This window comes from Peromyscus maniculatus, chromosome X (genome assembly GCF_049852395.1).
Source record: "Peromyscus maniculatus bairdii isolate BWxNUB_F1_BW_parent chromosome X, HU_Pman_BW_mat_3.1, whole genome shotgun sequence".
NCBI classification, from domain to species: domain Eukaryota; kingdom Metazoa; phylum Chordata; class Mammalia; order Rodentia; family Cricetidae; genus Peromyscus; species Peromyscus maniculatus.
This window is the reverse complement of record NC_134875.1, coordinates 55,920,745-55,928,167: the sequence shown is the minus strand read 5'-3', so window position 1 is coordinate 55,928,167 and position 7,423 is coordinate 55,920,745.

The window sequence follows — 7,423 nt, the reverse complement described above, 5'->3', positions numbered from 1 at the left end:
ATTTCATTTCACCAATGTAAGTTACACATTGGGTTTGGTAATGACTTCTTGGGTCTACCAAATCATATGTTGCAGTCCATATGTGGTAGTATACTTAGTGCTTCACATAACAATGCCTAGGAGAAAAATGTAAAACAAGATGGGAGAAAACATTTGTAAATCTTATATCTAACTGTGTTAATCTCCGGAATGTGAAAGCCATTGTATTCAGAGGCTTGAGCATGGAGAGGGGAATCAGGGGTTCATGCTGTAATCAGACACCCTTGTTGGGAAAAGATGTAAGAGAAGAGTGGTGGAGGATGGGATGGTGTGTGACACCAGCTGAACCTGCCATCTCCCTGTTGTGATCCTAGTTGGCTCAGACCAGTAACATGGGTTTTGAAAATGGATGAAGGACTCTGTTACACATTCCTCTAAGACACACAAATGGCCACTGTGAAAAGATACACAGTGACACTCCTCATTAGAGACGTGCATATCCAAACTGCCTCATATCACAATTCTACTACCACAAAAAAATAAATAAAAATCAAGAACCCCCAACATGTAAGTAGAACTTCCAAAGTTGAGCTTGGAGAAAACAGAGCACAGTGTGGGTTACCAGAGTTAAGAGTGAAGGAAACAGGGTGCTATTGATTAAAGGATAGAAGTATTCAGTTACAACTGAATGGGTTCTGTAGGCCTATTATATAGTACCAGGACTGTGATATTAGTTAACAGTCATGCATATTATACTTGAAATAATACTGAGAAACTAGATCTGTATTCATGTCACAAAAAGGTCAATATATGATTTGATGGATGTGGTTATTGGCTCTGTTGAGGTAATCATTTCACTATATATACACACACAAATCAATTCTCTGTATCACTTAAATCTATACATTTCTGCTTATCATTTATAGATCAATAAAACTGACAATTAAAAAGTGATTGAATATTCATTATCATCAGCCTACACATTGGGAGTGGCAGGTGTACTAATTCCTAAACAAGATACAGAAGAACAGATAAAAGTGACTGTAATGAATTGTGTGCTAGTCTTTTTCACACACTCCCTGTGCTCACAGCACCAATATGACACCAATTTCCTACCCTTTCCATGTTATAGATGAAATCTTGAGAGGTGGAGACAATAAGGGTTGTACTCATGACTACACAGTCAGCAAAGGAGAGACCTTGAATTTGTATCCAGTACACTGTTCTGGGCTCTGGGAAAATGCTGAAAATTTGTTGTTGAGAGACAGAAGGAGCTGACAAAAGAATACATATTAACAGTAACTATCAATACGTTGGTGAATTTGTACAAGGTTAGAGAAAATAAAATGGTTGTGATCTTGGCGAGAGAACACCCATTGCAATTTGGGGACAGAAGTCCTGGTGGAGTGGAATGAAGAGTCCGTAGGAAGTTCGAAATCTTAACAGAGAATGGAGAAATCTAGTTTTTGTGTTTTGTCAGAGACAAAGAGAGAGAGAGAGACAGAGAGAGAGACAGAGACAGAGAGAGCAAGAGCCTGCATGAGAGCAGATCCATGATGTCTAGAGATGCAGATGGCAGAGTGGGGAGGGGCAGAAAAAACAAAACAAAATCAAAATAGACAATCATCACCACCACCACCACCATCACCACCACCTGTTGCTAGAGTTTTCTGCCTTGCCCACAGTCAGGAAAAATCTTTGTCACCCGCCAGTCTCACAGCTGCTCAGACTCAAACAAGTAAACACAGAGACTTATATTGCTTACAAACTGTATGACTGTGGCAAGCTTTTTGCTAACTGTTCTTACAGCTTAAATTAATCCATTTCTATAAATCTATACCTTACCATGTGGCTCGTGGCTTACTGGTGTCTTCACATGCTGCTTGTCATGGCGGCTGTCAGTGACTCTTCCCACCTTCCTGTTCTCTCAATTCTCCTTTCTGTTAGTCCTGCCTATACTTCCTGCCTGGCCACTGGCCAATCAGTGTTTTATTTATTGACCAATCAGAGCATTTGACATAAAGACCATCCCACAGCAACCACCATCACCACCACCACCACCACCACCACCACCACTACCACCACCAGCAGCAGCAGCAGCAGCACCACCACCACCACCAATTGGAATGACCCCCAGAGATAGGGAAACTGGTGTAGGCACAAAATATGGGAAAAGCCCCTCAGCTTGGCATTTGACTGGAGCAGTGATAATAAGAATTTTGGGGGGACGCCTCACAGGCTCTCCTGGAGCTCTCTACATAAACTATGGGAGCCTTGAACTCACAAAGATCTTACTGCTTCTCCCTCTTGTGTGTTAGGATTCAACATGTGAGCCACCAAGCACCACAGAAGGTATTTTAAAAATAACCTCTACTGAATTTATAGCTAGGAAACTCTAGAGGGTAAGTTCTCTACCTGCATATTCCTCTCTGGGAACCTAGGTAAAGTGTCAAGGGACTACTTTCTTTTTAGATGTTCCCCTCCCTCCCTCCCTCCCTCCCTCCCTCCCTCCCTCCATCCCTCCCTCCCTCCTTCCCTCCCTCCCTCTCTCCCTCTCCCTCCCTCTCTCTCTGTCTCCCACCCTCTGTGTGTGTGTGTGTGTGTGTGTGTGTGTGTGTGTGTGTGTGTGTTTATATCTCCTGTGCAGAGGCTAGAGGTTGACATTGACACTGGGGTGTCTTTTCTCATTACTTCTTCACCTCATTTTTTGAGACAGGGTGTCTTCCTGAATTTGCAGCTCTCCATTTTTTGATGGACCACCAGGCATGTGAGTCCCAGGATCCACCTGTTTCTGTCTCTCAGTGCTGGGGATCCAGGCACACACTGCCACAAGAGAAGAATTGGAGGGCAGGGAAGGGGAGATATATTGGCTACAAATACATTATTTCCACGTATGAATACTAAATAAAATGTCAAAACAACTACAGCAAAGAGAGCAATCAGGAAATGTGGAGGGATCAAAGACACAAAACCCAGTACATTGAAATCCAAGATCTGATTTGCCACTGTTGGCCATTATAGAATTAGTCAAAACCTCCTTTAAAGTACTGTGCAAGTTCTTGTAAGCTGAGCTGAGAGCTGCGTTCATGGAGAGAAGAGCTGGAGAAAGCCCTGCAGATTATCTACTTCAAGACGACCTACCTTGCCCAGGTAAACCAGGGGGCCTTCCTTGTATTCTTGGCTCAGGGTGAATGTTACTCTCTGCTCTTTTCGAAATCAGGGCCACTTCAGATTTCAGTTTGGCAAAGTTACATCGTTTTTATTTGATCATGTATGCTGGGTTCTCTTGTAGGAGCTGATTTAAAAGGGTGATATCTTATAAGCTTTTCCAAACAGAGGGAAATTTTCAAAACTTCTGAAAGTCAACTAATGAAGCTTTGAAGAATGAAAGGATATTCTATATTCTAATGTGAAAAGACTCAATAGGAATAACATAAAAATTCTCCACAAATCAATATTCATATTTTCAAGGTTATATTAAAATAGTTTTTCCTTGACAGCCTGATTCTTAAAATTTTGTTTAATTATGTGTATCTGTGTGTATCTGAACATGTAAGTGCAATTGCATACAACTTTGAGAACAGGGTGTCAGATTACCTATTGCTGGAGTTACAGGCATTTGTGAGCCAACCTATATTGGTGCTGGGAATCAAATCCAAATCATCTGTGGAGAGCAGCAAGTGCTCTTAACCACTGAGCCATCTCTCCAGCCCCTCTGGGCAATTCAATTTTAGAGACCATTTGGAAAACAAACGAGTTACCATAAACTAGTGAGGGACAGAAGAATGATGCCAGTGTGGGAATGCACAGGAAACAATGGGTATTGAAACAGAGAGCTGGGTGAAAGACATAATCCCAAGCCTCAGGAACTGTGCACATGCTGAAAGGGGAATCGCAGGTCACTGTGATGCACTGCTTAATATTACTGGAAATGTCAAATGTCAAAAACCTAGAAAAGTCAGAGGAGATTTTTACACAGGAGTTATCTGAAGATAAGGGGAAGCTTTGCAATGGGAAAGGGGGCATTGTAATGGGACACTGCTCTCTGTTCCTGAGCTTGGAGTGGGAGTTTTGAGATGTGATGGAGACTGGAAAAGTCGTTCTGAGGCGATAAGCAACTGACTTTTGAGGTCATAGAGTACAGGCTCCCTGCACAGGGCAGGGCATTCCTGGGGTCTCTCTCCTGCATCAGGTATGTCAAGCTTTAGGCCTGGAAAACAGTAGTGATTTCAGAGTTCAGATCACAGCCCTGTGCAGGAACATGAGGGAAATCCACCTAGGAGAAGTGAAACACAGAGATACACTGGAATTGTAGGTGGGGCAGAGTCTGACCTTAAAGTCTAGTTGAGACATCAAGTCTTACCCAGATGTGCAGCTACCAGAAGTTTACTTGAAATTACAGCTGCATCTGTGAGACTCATCTGCAAGTGTTGGTAAACTAGAAATACATACCTAAACACATACATATCACATTGCATCAACTTTCCTTAGTTCACTGAGATGGATCACAATTTGTCTTTAAGTTTCCTAAACCAAACTGACAAATACAGCTAATGCTACCATCTTTTATTACATTTTCAAAGCCCACACCATTCTAACATTTCTGACAATTGTAGTTCAGTAAGTGAGTTTGGGACTTCCAGGGGTTCTTGCTTGTATGTATTTAAATTTTTTCCATTTTTATGTGTATGAGTGTTTTGCCTGCACAGATGATTGTGTACCATGTGTGCGCAGTGTGAAGAGGCTAGAAGAGGATGTCAGGTCCTCTGGAACTGGAGTTAGAGTTGGTTGTACCCACAGTGTGGGTGCTGGGAATCAAACCCCAGGTCCTCTGGGATAGCAGTCAGTGCTCTTAACCACTGACCCATCTCTCCAGCTCCCTTTCTCTATTTTTATGGCCCTTGAGAAATTCATTATTCGAAGTCTTTACCTCAGTCGGGTCTACCTAAAATGTAGATATTGAAATGTCCACTTTGAGCCTCCTGATGGAATATTTAAATTTCAGTACTTTCAAATGGTCATCCTGGAAATTAAGGCTGAAGGGAGCAAAAACAAAACCTCTGCTGTAGGTTTACACAATATGATTTATGGGCTGGAGAGATGGCTCAGAGGTTAAGAACACTGGATGTTCTTCCAGAGGTCCTGAGTTCAATTCCCAGCAACCACATGGTGGCTCACAACCATCTAGAATGAGATCTGGTGCCCTCTTGTGGCCTGCAGGGATAAGTGCAGACAGAACTCTGTATACATAATAAATAAAATAAATCTTTGAAAAAACATAACAAATTAAATGTAAGCTGGTTATGTTAATCTATCACACATAATTTAGAACCAGTTAAATCTATACTGTGTTATAAAAGAAGGTATTTTGAACTTCTTAAACTCCTGTTAAAAGGAGCTAGGGAGTTAGTACAGTCAATTAAGGCACCTGCTGCCTTACCTGACAGCCTGAGTTGAATCCCTTGGACCCACCTGGTAGAAAGGTAGAACCAACTCCTGCAAGCTGTCTTATGAACTCCACATGTGTACATTCCTTTTGCATATTAAATGTGGCAAAATATTAAAATGCTTTGAATATACATGTATACACACACACACACAAACACACACACACACACACACACACACACACACACACATATATATATATATATATATATATATATTTGAATCACCCCATAAAATAGTGGTTTTCATTATGGAGTGTAGCAGGAATCTTAAAAGTTCTTATTAATAAAATCAAACCCGAGGCCAGTTATTGGGGTCAATGCTGGTAGATCAGAGAGACAGAACAAGCCACAGCTATCTCACCTTGCCATTTCCTCAGCTGGTCCTGTTACCTCACACTGGAAGCTTCTGAGTCCTCATCCAGAATGGGTCTCAGCTGAACTGTGTTGCTCCAAAGCCTGAAAGCTTAACCAGCCAAATGCTTCTAGTTTCTGGTCCTCACGCCTTATATATCTTTCTACTTTCTACCACCACTCCCTGGGATTAAAGGCTGGCTTTCTGGGATTAAAGGCGTGTGTCACCATGCTTGGCTATTTCCAATGTGGCCTTGAACTCACAGAGATCCAGAGGGATTTCGATCTCTGGTATGCTAGGATTAAAGGTGTGAGTGCCGCCATTTTCTAGCCTTTGTATCTAGTGGCTGTCTGTTCTCTGACCCCAGATAAATTTATTAGAGTACACAATATTTTGGGGAACACAATACCACCACAATGGAGTTTTCATATTTATTCATAATTTTAAAGGAAATCACAGTTAAGAAACTTTGAATTTTTAAAGAGATCTTGGACTGTTAATGTATTGAAAAAATTAAAGGCTGTAGTATTTTTAAGGTCACACTCTTTTATAATGTGATATTCACATGAGCTATTGGGGATCAACAAGGAAAGGGTGTAGTTTAGTAGTCATGTTTGTGTGGCAAGTTGACAGGATCAACTGCACTGGCTAGTTTTTTGTCAACTTGACACAAACCAGTCATGGAGGAAGAGGGAACCAGAGATGAAGAAATGTCTCCATCAGACTGACCTGTAGGCAAGTCTCTGGGGCATTTTCTTGATTAATGGCTGATGAGGTAGGGCCCAGACCAGTGTGGACAGTGCCTCCTGGGCAACTGGTCCTGGGTTGTATAAAACAGGTAGCTCAGCAAGTCACAGAAAGCCACTAAGCACCTTTTCTGCCCCTGCTCCTGTTCAAGTTCCTGCCCCGACTTCCCCAGTGATGGACTGAGATTGGGACATGTAAGTCAAACATACCTTTTCCTCCCTCAGTTGCTTTTGGACAGTTTTTATCACAGCCATGTAGTGGCAACATAGTACACTCCCGTAGGTTATTTTTCAAATCTATTGAAAACAAAGTATCGAGAGAACTTTCTTGTACTAGGAATTTCCAAGAATATCCTTCACATTGTCAATATGACAATAATGAGTTCCAAATTCTCTCTTTATTGTAGGGTCTAGTTTTCACCTTAGGGTGCTGTGTCTATGACAGAAACATGGCACTCAAAGAAGGATGAAGGAAAGGGAGAAAATATGCCAATATTGATCCAGTTGCATCTTTCCCAGTATTCTGCCACTGTAACACACTGGACAGACTATACTTCTGAGAGCACGAGATCCCAGCTTATCCAGAGGCTATATAGTAAGAGCCATATGGATAAAACGAAGAGAAAGTTCAAAGAAACAGGTAGATTTAATTTTAATATTTTGTTTAATACAAAGTGTCAAAAACTCCACAATTTTTAACTTGGAAACAATGTAAGTAAATCACTCATTGCACTGGCATATTAGTAGGTCTTTGAAATTTTGTGCATTATATGATGATACAAGCATTATGGAAAATATGAACAAATGTGAAATGTATCACAAAAGAAATATGACACATTAATTTCAGTATATTTTAACATACTTTTTCTTACAAACTTGGAAATACAATGTTACCA